General features: G+C 39.1%; 2 long non-coding RNA genes across 7 annotated transcripts in view; one reads left to right on the top strand and one right to left on the bottom strand.

Moving 5' to 3' along the window:
- Positions 1–7,306, top strand: part of LOC148646119 (uncharacterized) — a 100,045-nt gene extending 92,739 nt beyond the window's left edge. For 5 of the 6 annotated variants that reach the window (XR_015927856.1, XR_015927854.1, XR_015927855.1 and 2 more), the window contains 2 exons: positions 5,037–5,162; positions 6,609–7,306. This is a non-coding gene — a long non-coding RNA (uncharacterized LOC148646119). Of the gene's footprint in view, positions 1–3,218; positions 4,259–5,036; positions 5,163–6,608 lie in introns of those variants that run through there. The other variant, XR_015927859.1, reaches the window with a different exon arrangement.
- Positions 7,307–11,003: 3,697 nt separating this feature from the next.
- Positions 11,004–15,442, bottom strand: LOC148646122 (uncharacterized). The gene is made up of 2 exons (XR_015927861.1): positions 15,265–15,442; positions 11,004–14,751 (listed from the first exon to the last, which is right to left on the bottom strand). It is a non-coding gene; the product is annotated as an uncharacterized LOC148646122 (long non-coding RNA).
- Positions 15,443–15,895: the final 453 nt, after the last annotated feature.

Here is a 15,895-nt window from a genome sequence, read left to right on the forward strand (position 1 = left end):
TTTATATATATGCCAGACAAGTCACTGCAAACAAATATCCAATTTCACTTTCAAACACTTCTGGGCAAGTTGCATGACATGACTAATTACACTTTAACAAAAGCGTACAATTTGATGTCGGACTGGTCTATTTGCCCTAAAAATGTCAAAATCATGTTTTTTTCACCCTCACTAGCACTACAATGCACAGGTACTGTACAGGAACTGGGTAAAAAAGAATGTGTGATGAAAAGAGGCAAAATTTAAAATGCAAACTCAGGCATTTTGACACGTTTGTGAAAAAGACACATTTTGAGAAGGCCTGCGTGAGTCAGCACGCCGTGAAGGCACTCATTCAGTGGCCTCGGTGATCCCTGCCGCGCAGACTGGTCCTCCCCCAGCTGTGACAGGGGTTTCCCAGCCAGTGGCAAATCATCCAGGGCAAAGTGGGCGTCAGTGGGCTGTGAAACAGCGCCACCTGTGAACCTGCAGCTGTTGTCAGAGAGTTTCATTCCTCTCCTCGAGCTTCCACCCCACCTCCTGCGGACACTGCAGGGCACACAGTGTGGAAAACTGGAGACGCCTTGGACCAAAAAGACCAAAGACGCCATGTGACTAGAGTACACGCTCATCAGATAAACAACGCAAACCAAAATGTATGGGCTTGAAGCCTCAAATGCTTTTCTTACATGAGACATTTCTAACCAAATGTTCTTAACATTTCTTCATCATATTAGCCTAAGACCCTCGAAAATTAAACCAGTGAAGGGTTTTATTTTGTTATTGTCGGTAGTGGTTTGTAATCGGTACAGCTCAACATTTTGTATGAAGAACAATGCCATATTAAGCATTAACCTTCTGCTCACAGCTTTGTCAGCGTCTACCTTAGCTGCTCTGAAATGACAGTATAGAGTTAAAGACACAATCTTCAGTTTGAGAAACCAAGCCTTGAGGTTAGGGAAGCTAGTTTCACACTAAGATGCCCTAAATCCCTCCATTTTGCATGGGCTGAAAAGACATTACGAACCCTTTCTTTATGGGAACGGGGTCTTTGACTCAAGCATTGAGTCTCCTAGGATATCAAGTCCATATATAAAGTGTAGTGTATTCACACACTGCAGCTGTAGGACCAGCCAACAGTCCACTCGATGCTATGCTTCAAATTCCAGAAATGTACGAAATGAATGGAGGTTTTGTTGAGATGGAGCCCTGAGACCCAGGGTGACTGGAAAGACCTGTGTCCTGTCACCATGGAAACATCTCCAAAGGCTCAAGCAGCTGCAGACAGTCAGCTGATGCCTGCTGGGCTCTCCGTGTCTTACAGCAACACGTTTTTTTTCTGAAAACTGAGAGACAGGTCGTACAGCACTTCTCCCTCATCCACCCTGCGTTTCTTTCCTGTTTGTCTTGTTCAGTTTTTTTTCAGTGGTAAGAATGGATTTTGTTACAACAATCATAATGGGAAGAAATGGGAGCCAAGTGGATAAATGCCCAAAGCATTTTCATGCAGAAATGAAATACGGTTTGCTAAGACAGTCATTGCCAAATAGTGGGGACGTCAGACACTGTGGATGGAATCGGAGTGTCATACACTGAGAATTGTTTCCTTGGATCACCTGCTCAGCTGGGCTTGCCTGTAAAAAATAATGATCAAATAGATCTCTTGTCTTAGTTCTTTTTCTCAGTGTAGAATTGCTTGATTTGGCACCAAAGACTACTGTTTAAGAAAAATGTAGTGTTTAAGTTTTTTTGTGACACTGGATATCAGGTGAATTTGTTTAAACATTAATTAAAAATATTAAATCTGAGTTTGGTAGTGTTCATTTGATAAATTAGAAAAAAATTAAAGAGCCATGGAGATTTAACACATGAATGAGCCCTGTGAGAACAGCACCCAGATCTTTACACAACCCAGCACCAACATATTGAACATTAAGGGTGGTTCGTCTGACCCCTCAGAAAACCGTTGCTAAATGCTGGATGTGTGAGGACAATGCAGCCAATAGAGATTCTGTAACAGTGGTGGATATAAAACAGAAAGAGTATCTCTTTCAGGACCTGCATTTTTGTGTGTGTGTGTGAAAGAACAGAGGCCGTGAGCAAAGAGTTTCAGTTTTTCTTTTCAGACTATTTATAAAGTTATAGAAGCCCCTTCATCATCACCAGCCAACACACACCCACCCACCTATGCATACACCAGAACATTCTTGTGCGGTTTCCTGTTGATATAAAACAAATTTAAAACGGCTAAAATTAAACCACGTAACATATTTATTCAAAACCATATATAGTCATGGGCAAATGGAGGCAATAAGCACACTGACATATGGGAAAACCAATAAATAAATATCTAATGGTTATGTGCTATCAGATATAGAATAAATTACATTAGTACATTTTAAGTGTATTAAAGGGGAAACTGGTCCTCTAGCAGGTCTCTAGAAAAGGACCATTTAAGCTGAAGTCTGCTGCAATTAGTCAAAAAAAACCCAACCGCCACCCAAATGAATTGGATCTTAAAGATGTCTGTGATGATGATGTATACATAAGGTTGAAAGCTATAAGGATTCAGAACTTCCTGATAGTAAGAACCTGTTATGATTAGTCTTGCACGTTGGGGAGAGTCAGTGAGTTCAGAAGAACAACCACACACAAGCACACACTCACTCTGATGGCTGCCTTCTGACACAACACGATAGCATCAGACGTTGTTCAGTCTGGAAGTTCTGCTAACCACACAGTAATGAAAAGGTACGGTACAGTAACAAAGGAAACTCTCAGCCGTTACTCGTAGCAGAACCATGTGACCTCAGAACTTCCCCTGACAAGGAGAGCTTGGTGACATACAGTGTGATTTAGCTGAACCACAGTGGTCACAATGAGTAGTATCCTACATTATGGTTTAAAGTCTAAGTTTGTGATGAGGGCTTTTACTTCTTAAAGCTGCGTCCAGATTTAAATGGTAAAAGAAACGTTTCTGAGGAAGTGAGATAATCATCCCTCCTCAATTTCCTTACATGGTCTCTTTGAATCTTGCTGTTCTCTGCGATTGGTATTACAGACAAGAAAGCAAAGAGGTTGGTCTTGGATTTTTTTGTGCCATGAGAGGGAGTAAAAAATTTAATTAGCTGTATTTTGCCACATCCTATAAGCCTGTACTTAACAAGCCTTGAAGATGCTGGTTTACACTTCTGCATGTGACTGATATTTTTTTAACCCAAATATGAAGGGTTGAAAGTTAAAGGTACTGTACACTCAGCAGTTGTAGTGTTATAATTGTTCAAAAAAAGGTTTACACCTTTTAACTCAGACATTAAACTTTTACATTGTAAAAAAACAAAGGATAGACCTGGTTTCCAACAGACAGGACCAAAGAGGTCACAGAGTCATGAATAAGTAAATAGAGTAATGTCCTAATTCATTGCAGTCTTTGTTAACTACTGCTACTGTACATCTTCATTTACAACCTTGGTGTACAGAATGGCTTACAGGAAGATACAATTTTTTGAATGGATTTTAAAATGCGCACAATGAAATTGAATACAGAACAAGGCAGTCGAAAAATGGCAAAATCTAACCCTCCTGTGTAGGCAACTTAAATTAAAGTGTGTGTGTGTGTGTGTGTGTTTTTTGAGGGGGGTGAGTTCTCTTATAATTGTTGAAATATAGCAACAAAAATAACTGCATCTCTTAACTCTAGCTGCTTTTAATGCAGTGTCTAAATTAGAAAACCTGAACATTTAGTTTTCTCAGCAACAATTATACTTACGAGATGCCAGTGTGCAATGTGAAAATGAGAACAATTGGATAGAGAGGAGAGGAGGGACTACCCTTTGCTATCATAGCTGAACACATGCCTATTGTGGCTTGACCTTGCAATGCCAGTTCATTAACAGGCCCAAAACAAATTTTACAGACAACCAGACTGACTGGTTGAGCAGCCGATATATGACGAGCGTTGTGCGCCCTCATTATCGTCACCCCTCCTGCTACTGGTAATCTAACCGATCAGCAGCCCAAACAAACAAACTGCGGCGCAGGTGTGTCGCAGGTCTGGTGGTGAAGAGGAGGTCATGTGCGCAGACGCCTTCTAAAACATCTCCACTTTCAGTCCTAACCTATGAAGTGTGGGAAAAATATCTTTCACAAGAGGCGTGGTTACAAATGAATAACATGTTCTTTCTGTTGAGTAACAAGGAGGACATCTGATTCCGTTGCAAGTTATTCTTTTTGAAGATGTCAGGCCACATTTGCGCAACTGGTACAGTTGACCTGGGAGGTACAGATTTCTTTTCACACTGTCACGCACATTCATGAGGTTTTCAGCACAGCTTAGCACGGAACAATGCACTGCATATTTACAAAATTCTTTGTTGTACATATACAGTGCATGAAACATGCATCTGCTTTTTCAAAATGTTATGAATGGTCGGTTGTAACATCCAGTATGCTATAAAGGTTCGAATGACAAAAATGTATTTGTTGTTCCTTACTGACAAAATATAACTGGTACTAACATAATCTTAATGCTTTTACTATCCATATGGCTACATGGTATGGCATGGTAACACATACTGGCTACATTTGAGCTCTTGTGAGAAATGGAAATTTGAAGTCCTGGTCAGGGCTGCAACAGGCGAGCCCATCTGCAAAGCACAGGGTTGGAGGCAGGACTGATATCATGTGATTGCTCTGACCCTGAATGGGACACCAGTCCATTATAGGGCCGAGACAAAAGGAATACTGTAGGTGAGAATACCCAGTCTAACCTAGCCAGCTTGTCTGCGGGCTATAGAAGGAAAACAGAGCAGCTGGTGAAAATCCACATGAACACAGGGAGCAAATGCAAGCTGTATACAGACAGGAGCCCATTGGGGCAGGGTGGCACCCAGCATCCTGCAGCTGCAAAGCAGACGTCTGACCACTATGCCACAGTGCCAGCCTGGATAATAGATTTCAGAAAGTTAAATTACAAGAAAGTTGTAAGTTCTGTGCCGCAGTATAAAAGAGTAAAAAGATAACCCATGTGAAATCCATATTGTGTTTGAAACCCACAGGTATTTACCACGAAGAGAAATAATTCATCCATCTAAACGTTTTTGGCCTGGATATTGTCGTCTGCAGCCTGACTGTATTGTTACCACCCTCATACGAAAGAAGCTCTCGAATGGACTTCCCTGAAGGTGCCTGAGCAACTTATTTCTCCTTTGAGGGGGCTCTCCCCACCCGTCGACTGACTGCACTTTCCCAAAACTATCACTTTTCAAACTTGATTGCACACCCCAAAAAGATATGCGCTTACGCAACAGAAGCGTTCAGATAAAGATGTCGAAACCCACAACGTACTGCAGCGTACCTTGGTTTGATTTTAAATCCCTCATATCCCGTAAATCTCTTTGCTTCCTGAAAGGCAACTCCTCATTCACCACGTTGCCACATAAAAAGGCATGAACAGCAATGTAACCCAAACCCTCTAAGGAAAGAGTAGGAGATGGTAGCTTCTGAGGCCCCAGACGGAACACCACTGTGTTTCTGATCAAAGTAATGATACATAGCATGATACTGATAATTACTATTTGCATTTAACACATATTAATATATTTAAGGCCATTTTGTCTATACAAAACACTCATTCGTGTTTAGAAAGCCAGTTTATGCTGCATACTGTAGTACAGGAAATTCCCATTCACCTAATTTTTAATCTAAGTAGTTAAAAGTACTTTGAAAGTAAACTCACTCAGTTATTAAATGTGCAGTGAAAGCCGATGTGACAGCAGAGGAACTTTCTGATGTTTCAACTGGGGACAGCTTGGTCAGGAAAGAGGAACTGCAGGAACTGATGCATTTATCAGTCTTGTGGACTTTCTAATGTGCAGCTGCTTAAACACTGGCCAACCTGGGAAGCATCCCCTGTGCAGAGGTTAGCCTCAGTCCTCACTGGCCTTTGAATAGCTCAGTAAAAAAGGTGCAGCCATAATCAAAGCGATCCCCCGTGGAAACGTGACTGAGCTGAGTGTGCTTCTCTTTACAGCTAATAAGCAAAGTCTGAAATCATGGCTTGTCGTCATAAATCAGGATTTTACAGCAGTATTGAAGGAGCTTTATGATGTGGGGGCTGTAAGTTGTAATAGTTTACAGCCCTCTAGAAATACCATTAGCCGAAAGATCCTTTCCCCACAATTTGTTATTCAGTAATTTAGGAATTGTCCTTTTGAGGCGTATCAAATTTTGTTCACAACAGATTCACCTAGGCTGTGAGTACCTAATGCATAATGTGTTCATTTGAGATGAAGGTGTGGTCCTCCAAAGATATTGATTATTTTTACAATGACCTGCTGGTCTAATGCACAGCAGGCAGGGAATAGGAACAGCAATCATTTAAACACCTGTCAGGACAGTTGATTGAGCAATTACATACAACTCCCAAAAGTCTACCATTACAATAAAAACCATGCTGCTTTGTACACTCCATAGATGATTTTCTGACTTTTCTTCTATTGAAAATAAACAAGTGGCCATACTATATGTTTTGCATGACTACCTTGCAAAATGTCTTTAATTCCATTTTTTCATGATGCTGTGTAAGGCTATTGAAAACAGACAAGTCTTTGCTTTCCCTTTATTCACAGGAGGCCTTGTGTATGAATGGACAAGGGAGAGAGGAACGGTAGTGTTACAAAGAAAAGACCCTCTCATGAGTTCAGAGCTGAAACTTTCCTTTCATTATTGGGATGAAATGAAGACAGGAACCTGTTGTCACAATAACCTGATACAGCTGAACAAAAGTGAATATAAACGAAAATGTTCAAAATAGGGGCTTTTTTATAGATGATGTAGATATTGTGGGCCTGAATATTAACGTATATACAGTAGAGCAAACATTCTATAAACTGTGTAAGAGGCCGGGACAAAAACATACTTTTGAACATGAATGTTAAATTAAACTATCTGCCCTGTCTACCTCACAGTGCTCTGTCTAAGCTTTATCAAGGTGAAAAGTTTTTAATGAATGAACAATTTTAACAAAATGTTAAATGAGAGTAATAAAGTATAGGAACAGCTACATGAAATTTGGCGTGACAAGAAATATGATTTCTATAACTTTTTTGTTATTATTATTAACAAGAAATAAGAATTATACAAGATAGGGTATTTTTTGCCTAAATAGTTTAAACTTAAATTAGTTTTCATTGAATGTTTCAAGTCAGAGAAATGAGTTTCCCATTTAACTGTAAAAAATGTTATATTTGACTGGATGAAAAATTTACATGTGTCCTGGCTGTTTAATTCAGTGATACCCGTTTATTAAAAAAAACTTCCAACCCAATTGCTCTTTGTAGTAGAGAACTGCTGATATATTATGCTACAGCTAAACTGTTTCTGTCTTTGACATTGAAGCAGCAAGGATGCAAAACAATGATAACCCTGATCCTTTCTGCTTAGCTGTATCATGATAATTTAATCTTAAGAATGACAGATACATTTGTAAAAGAAGGTCACCAGTTTGATTCATAGTCCTTGCTTGGGAAGAATGCAGCTGAATCCAGCGTTACACTGAGACACAGTGGGACACAGTGGTGACAAAGTATAAATCAGATGGTTTTATACTGGGGTTCCTGCTTTTGGGTAGCCTCTAGAATGCATGTTCTCTTAGTATGTATATCTAATGTATCTGTAACGTATCTGTATCTAACGTACCTCTAGATAACTTTTTACAAATTAGTTGCACAAAAAAGGTTTTCCTCTTTTTTAATGAGTTGAATCAACAGCCTCTTATCCTGAACTAGATCTCAGTCTGTGGTGGGTGAATAATGATAATTTAGACTACTTTGCTACTTTAAAAGCCAAAGAAATATTCTCAGGACCAAAAGAATTACTCAAAACGAAGCTGATTGTCCAAACACTTCAATGACCCTATTTAAACATAATTTATTTCTGCTCTTATTTTTTGTCTTAGTTTTTAAAGTCTGTGATTTCAGCACCCTGCTATACTGCACTGAGCCTGAGCAGGGTTCCCAGTCTCCAAGAGCTTCTGTTCTAACAGCTTTCTCTCTGTTTCAAGCCCCTTTTCTGTTCCTGCCTGTCAGGGATTTACAAAAAGCACTGAAACTTCCCACCTGTCTGGTGTTAAAACTTTGGAATTTCCCTCATTCTAGTTCCTTGAGGCAGAATAAAACAGTGGCACAGACACAGGGACGGATGATGAACCACAGCCCAGGCTGGATTGCAGGTTTAGATCACTTGAGGAAGGTGGAGTTGAGCAAGCTGTTAATAATGAGATGGTTTCAGTCATCCCCTCAGGAATTACCCTTTGCTTTCACTTACAGATATTTTTTTTTTCGTGAAAAAATAAGCTTTTATTCAATTGGGATATTGTTAATGCCTTTAAATAAGAGATATCATTAGGAAAAAATAAAAAGTAAAAGACTTCATAATGCGAAAAACTCAGTTTCCAGTCGAAAGTGTTGATTTTTTTCTTGCCATGTGACTGAATGAGGAGCGTGATGTCATAAGACAACATAGGCCTTTTTTACTGATCGTTCTGAAGTCTGGAATTGCCGCTTTGTTTTCCTGAAACTGCTCATGATCTGAAAGCAGATGTATTCCATTTTTTTTCAAAGCACCAAAAATAATCCAGGTGCAGAATGTTCTTCTTTGCCCTTCAGCGGTGTACGTTTCCTTGGCCTGTTGCTTCAATACATTCCTGTAACAGCATCACCATGGGTGAGTACACATAAGTAGATCATAAATAGTAATTGCAGAGCTAGCACAGACACACAGTGTACCACACCTTGGGTGCTACAAGTTCAAGTTCCAGCAGGAAGTTTAAATTTCTTGTAAGAATGTGGCAAGTCTCCAAGACCCTTCTTTTGACACTCGTGTGTGTTTTTTTTACATTATGATGGAAGACAGTCACTTCCCCATTGGTAGAAAAAGTACAGACTGACATAACCCATGCTTGCTGAACTAGTACAAGCTGAAGCTTCAAGAACAGGCTGTGACAGGCAAAGTCTTTGGGGAGCTGAAGGAAGATGCTAATCTTACAGAAGAACCTTACCGTGCTGCAGATCAAAATAATCATTTCCTAGTCATATGTCTAAATAACACACGCTTCAACAAAGCTTAACCCTTTGTTTATGCTCCTAGACATGGAAGCACAAGCTTTGCTACATGCATGTAACACCCTGCACTTGTCCACAGTGCATTAAACACATTCTGGCAGGTGTTTTATTTGTTCCAAAGCTTCAGTTTTTTTTCCCAAGGTCTTCGAATCCTTTTTTTTTACAGCAGCACTTTTTTCAAATCCCATTAACTTTTACTTTGACTTTTCAATGGCTCAACACAACATACAGTACTTCAGGGAGAATTAAAGATATGTGCAACAGACATTTTTTGGTCAGTTTTTTAATTGTAGTTGCCTTGCTTATTCTGAAAATGCAGCTTTTTAATCCTTCAAAGTTCATAAACAGTTGTACCATCAATGTACCATGACTCATGAGGATACACAGAATTTAAATGGACACAATTCCAAAACACAGAAAATAGTGCCTAACTACCATTTATGATACAACAAAAGGAAGTCAAGTAATACTATTGGCAAACCAGCATTAAACATGAGATTCAGTAGTATGTTGAAAGAATTTCCAGTTAAATCATTTTGGAAGAGAATTTAAAGGATTAGGAAACAGGCCGGCATGAAAAAAAAAAAGATTCTCTTAAAGACTTAAATATGTTCACACAGTACTGCAATGACATTTTCTGTTTCACAGAAAGAATGATAGTCTTGCAAAACTTAATCTGGTTAGGCAATGTTTTTATGTCACACATTCATCACCAAAGGGCCGAATGCCAAGAAGTTGCTCAATTTATATTTACTTAAAAGTTTGGCAGAGTTTACAGAGGCGTTTGCCCTCAAACTAAACAAAAGCGAATTGTGTGACTCACAGACCTTTTAGGTATGCTCCAGGGACTTAAACAAGACATCCTGTTTGTGCAGAAAAGTGGGAAATTGACTTGATTTTTGTTAACTGTTTCACTTCCCCTGATGGATGAAATATTTAGAACATGAAAGACTTTTGTATGGATTACTGTTTTAGAAGAGCAATGGATTAGTAGGGAGGAATTCAACACTCATTGTGGAATTCTGCTTTGAGAAACAAAATATGTACACCATTTATTTCAGAGCCTTTGTTGGCTAATGGCATTTCTGAACATTGCATTTGTTTAGCAAAGCTTCATTTGTGAAGTTTCCACAATGTTGTGAAGTATTTCTTTATGGCTTAAATGCTTGAAATTAATAATATTAGTGTAGATTAAGTCCTTTGCACACCAAATCAATTAACTTTAAGGTATTAATTTCAACACTTCACAACAAAAGTCAAAATTTGTTGTATGAACAGATTGGTTGAAGAATTGATATATCATATGATATCCCAAAATTATGCCATCCAAGGGCCTTGTCAGTTTTATCATAGCTGTTGTAGATAGGGCTCCTTGCGACTGTCAGTGCAAGGGCAAGTCTGTGTTAAAACTGTCTATACAGTCTGTTTTTGTAGACTTGTAGACTTCCTGTGATTGGTTTATTCAACAGGGCAATATAGTATTGTTGACAAGCCCTCTGGGAACAACCAGTATTCCTGGCTTGAATAATTGTTCAAAAGGTAACGCTGTGAAAATGATCCATATCCTGGAAGCTCTGTAACAAAAATGCTATTTCTGTAGAGTATCAGATAAACAAAAACTATTCCAGACCTTACTCAAAGGGCATTATTTATCATTGTCTTTTGCTTGCGTTCACAACATTTTACAGAGGAACTATAAAAAACTGTTTTTCAGAGGCTGATTCTGTAAAAATGAACAGAAAGCGTGCGTACCGGTGTGTGTGGAGGGAGGGACTGGGAGCACTGAGCACTTTCCTTAGAAAAACAGAAAATAGGTATCGATGTGAGTCATGCTGATTTAACCGATAGTTTTATTTCTTTGCAGAAAAGCAAAATTCATGCAGGGAAAAATGAGCACTTGGCTTTTTCTAAACTGGTAATCATGTGTTTTATTTTATTTTCTTCTACATGAATCAACATGAAACAACAACATGGATCTTTTGGTAATTAGATAATTCTATTCCATAATTAAGACGTGTTAAATATGAAGCGCTGAGCCTGGAATTGTATACAATGTGTTAAGAAAAATACATATTATGATGCACTGTATACTCCTTGAAGAAACCATTCTGCTAAACTGTGTACAGTATCTCTAGAACCCATTTGTCTCTGTCTAAGCTCCACCTTTGCAAACATTTTGGAAATTCTCAGTCACGTCTGGGTATTCCACTGAGGGCTTCACTTTGTCATAATCACTTTAATATCATTCCTTACAAATTCAATTAGAGACAGTAAATAAAGAATTACGACTTTGACTGCTGTTGCCCTAGAACTGTATATTGAAGAAGGTAATATGTTTTTAATGAGATAAAGCTTTCAAATGCAATTTGAGAAGGAATAATCTTGCTATAATTCTCATCACTTACATAACTTCTACATTCTCTGGAGGTTTTGCTGTTTGGGAAAAAAACATACATTGTTCTGACTTTCCTGAAGACACTGTTTCACTCCTGAAATTGACATTTTGTTTCCTATGGTGAGTTTAGCTTTAGTTACAAAAAGGAGCACCAACCTCTGACCTCCAAGCGATCAGAAAGGATTTAAAATGTTTAAAGGAAGACTTCAACTTTCTTCACCTGAGTTCTTTCACTTTCTCCATGTGAGCAATGTCCTTCTCCATTACTAAACGTTTAACTTCACACTTTAAGAGGCAGCAAACGCATGAGTTGCTCAATCTTGTTTCGCAATAGCAAGATTATACAGCTCAGGAATTCCCCTCCATCAACAGACCACACATTAAGGACCACTTTTCTCCCTCTCCTCTCTTGATATAAAACACTTTTGCTTCGTGACAACTTAAGTGGACAATGTTTTGTGAATACAGCACAGTTTTTGCTCTAAATATAGACTGAGCACATTTAAAAATCAGCTCATTAATACTAATTACTAAAGGATCTATAATGAATCTGTACTAACAGTCCAGGTGCAAACTTTAATACACATTAATTATCCCAAACACTGTTATTACACATTGTGTTTAAAGTACATCTTATTTAACATACTTTAGACTGTACATCTGAAAGCCTGAGTAGAGTACTTATTTTTTAAAAATATTTCAGTTCAAATAAACATTTATGTTCATTTTCAAATACATTTCCATTTTGATGAAACTGGCAAATGGTACTTGACTCACAATTCTGCAACAGAGCATGCAAACAAATGGTCATTTGTTTTGGTGAGAACATTCTGCCCTTTTCTAAGAGTCACTATATAGATTATGGGGCATACTAATCTGTTTATCGGATTTAAAAGCGTTTCACAGGAATGACTGAAAGCGATTTGTGAAGGTCTGGCACATTAACGCATAGAGAAGAGAAGCCAGGTTTACAGCAGCTTTAACCCATGGGACTGCTTTTTGGAGTTACCACTCCTTGTGTCAGACTAGGCCGGTGTTTTCAAACTGGCTGCATTTCCAAACCAGTCGTGTTCATTGTCAAATGCTGTGCGCCAATGCCAGAAATCGAAGCAGAACAGAATGTCCTGGGATGCAGACACTGTATAGTAGATGGATAACTGATCCAAGCAGTTGTTGTGGTGACTGGACATGTAACATTCCACTGTACATCTCATGATTTAAAGGCAAATGAAGCCGTCTTCACTTTCCTTATACTCACAGAATAAGTACAATGGGGAACAGTGGACAGCAATAACAGTGCACAATTATAGACTTTATGCCTTATACGTTTAGGACCACACAACGACATTGGCACACTTCGAGGAAATTATATCTGCATCACTAAGCACGTAATCTTTGGTTAGTGATCTTTGGTCCTGAACTGCGAAACACTCCCCATGTAAATATTTGTCGGGAAAAAAAAACATTTAAGAATATATTGCTTATCTTTTTAGGAAAATAGCCTGAAAGCTCAGAAAAAAGCTTGGCAGAGGTCACATGCTGCTGCCATGAGAGCAGTCATGATCATCATTAGGCACATGGAATGCAACCTTACACAAGGCAGATGCCAGAATGCTGACTCGTCTTTGCACAAACTCACTCACCCCCCATAACCACACAGGCCCAAACGCTTTCCTCTAGGTCAGCTGAAGACTGGTCTGTCCTGTATCTCAGCCCAAGGGCACAGGCCAAGAGGCCTTGCAGGGGAAATGTCAGTGGAATGAGGCTCTGGGAGGAAAAAAAATCAAGGGAGCATATTTCTGTGCTCATGTGTTTATGGTTAGGCCCTGTGGGTATGTGCAGACAGTATTAACGTTTTTCTTTACACAGGAAGGCGGTACAGATGTTCCTCAGGCTGGGCCCCTCATTTCCGTGTTTTCCCTCCCATCCATGTGAGCCTGCCGTAGCTTGCCAGGCCTCGCTAATACTGAAGCTTTGTTTTTCCTGAAAGCAGCTCCAACAGGAGGGTCATTTGCGGGCCAGCTCCAAATGAGAAATACTTGGCTCCATGCCTTGGCAGACTGTCAAATCCACCCTTTTGAAAAGATTACTGTGCTTCGGCCTCCAAACGAACGCGAACCCTTCAGCCCTGCCAGATCTGCTGAGTGAAGTGGAATGCTGAATGGCTGAGGCTCGGGGGCATATTTTATTTGGCTTTTTTCAAAAGTTTCCCTCTGGTTTTTTTTTCTTTCTTTCTTCCCTTCAAACATTTGAATTTTGCTGTTCAGACGAGGGGCCTACCGCTGCCAGACAAACCTAACGAGATTTTTCCATCCACCAAAAGTGTGATACAGTCCAGCTCAACTTTCCACTTGCCTAGCAGTTTGTTTTCGGTCCTCGGGGCAGGCAATGAATGATCAATTGATACAGCTAAGAAACGTCCAGGCGGCTGGGGCTATCGCTGCTCGGCGGTTTTACCTGATACCATGCCGACTCTAAAATCTCCAAAGCCTCGCCAATAAAACTCTTCGCTTTGCTTTGCATTGTACAATCCCTGAATCTGAACGGCGTGCAAAATTTCAGAGAGCTCTTTTTCCTTTTTTTTTCCCAAGTCCTTAATTCTATAAAATATTGGTCTTTAATAAACCCAAAATTGTGAAAGATAATGTTTTTTATCTAAAAAAGTAGACGATATACCGATTTTAGAACATTTTTCTGAAAACATAGACATTTATATTGCTGCCTCTTGATTTGCTACATCGCTGTAAATGAAAACAGCAACACTATACATGCATTTTCTCTTTATATGATTTTACAGTGTGATTACTATTGTCAAATATGGAATGGTGGGCATACTTAGTACTTAATGTAAAACCCTTTTCTTCAATGTGGTTAAAAAGATGCCTATCTTATGCAAACTGCACGCTATCACAAATGTGCAGTCTTTGTATTCTAATGTAGTACAGTTAGAGACCATCTAAAGTATGCTCACAGAAAGATGGCTTTTTGTGACTCCTACCACAGTCCAGAACTTTTCCTCCATTATTCTGTTAGTGCCTGTTACATTGATCTGCTGCAACTTTCTTGAGTTAATTTCTCAGCAGGTTCCACACAACGTGACAGGGAATGTGTGGCTTTTTATGTGGCCCCTGTTATTTTATTTTTGAAAAGTTGAGGAAGCTCGCCGGAGTGCTGGTGTTAGTGTTTTTGTTCTTGCACGCTACACATCCTACTTTTGTTCCTCCGTTTTCAATCAACTCCATTTGTTTCTGAGCTCTAAATGGAAAAACATGACAAACATTTAGCAGTGGAACAAAAGGAGAGTAAATCTTGGCTTAAGGCTCTCTTCCCTTGGGTGGGTTCTTGAAGCAGAGGCGACATTTGTAAACTGTCTGCAGCATTTGTTCAACTTCACATTTTCTGTCCTTTTACTTCAGTGTTCATACATGCCCAGGCTGTCACTGGTGCAATGCCTGACACTAGCAGCTGCAAAGACTGATGTTTGGAGGATGAGTCAGAGCTCAGTGAGGATGGCCTGTCATTTACCATGCCTCAGAGGCAATGGTTCCTAACTTGTATGGAAGTGCATTATAAATCATCCCCTGGTCTCTCTTTCCAAGCAGTATTTGTGTCTGCTGCAAAGATATATGCTCCTAAAAAACTGAGCTTTCAGCTTTTTTAAAAGTATTTTGTCCAGGATCCCCAGCCCATAATCAAATAATATTACGGCTATATCATAAAATATTTGCAACTTAGCAATGAAACATCACAAATTTGCAGACTACTTACATTCAGGTGTTGCTGTTCACACTTCTTTCAGTTGTGTCTGGTTGTAACGTAAGCACTTTGTAATCTTGCCTTTTCCGTTTGGGAGTTCAGAAAATTGACAACTCTAAATAATAAGTATGAAACATCTCTCCTGCTGATGTCTCCTAAAACACTTACTCAAATGATGCACATGCTTTATTGAATAGTTCTTAAAAATGCCAAGGCGTTTTACAGAATGATGAAATTAGAGTTTGGGTAATATTTTTTGTCATCTGTAGGAACCTTAGTGTAATATAGTGTGCAACTGAATGACCAGTCAATCCAACCTTCCCTTTTCATTTTTGAACAGCTCTCGACCTGAGTGTAGGCATCCTGAACTATTTATAAGAAGAACAGTTCTTCATGGGCTTTATTATTTAAAGCCTGACTTGAAAACCTTGGACACCGTATGGAATTGGGTTCATTAACATCTCATGTGACACAAAAGGAGTCAACCTTTCTATTTTTAAGGCAAACCTATTGCAATATCTCCTTTATAACACATATTCAGTGACAAATAATGTTAATTAAAAGCAATTTGTAATTCAAAGCCCTGCATTTGCTCAGGTTAAAAGAGTAAAAGGTTATGTTTTTGCTTATACTACCTTTAATT

This window comes from Lepisosteus platostomus, chromosome 17 (assembly GCF_059453375.1).
Source record: "Lepisosteus platostomus isolate fLepPlt1 chromosome 17, fLepPlt1.hap1, whole genome shotgun sequence".
NCBI lineage: Eukaryota > Metazoa > Chordata > Actinopteri > Semionotiformes > Lepisosteidae > Lepisosteus > Lepisosteus platostomus.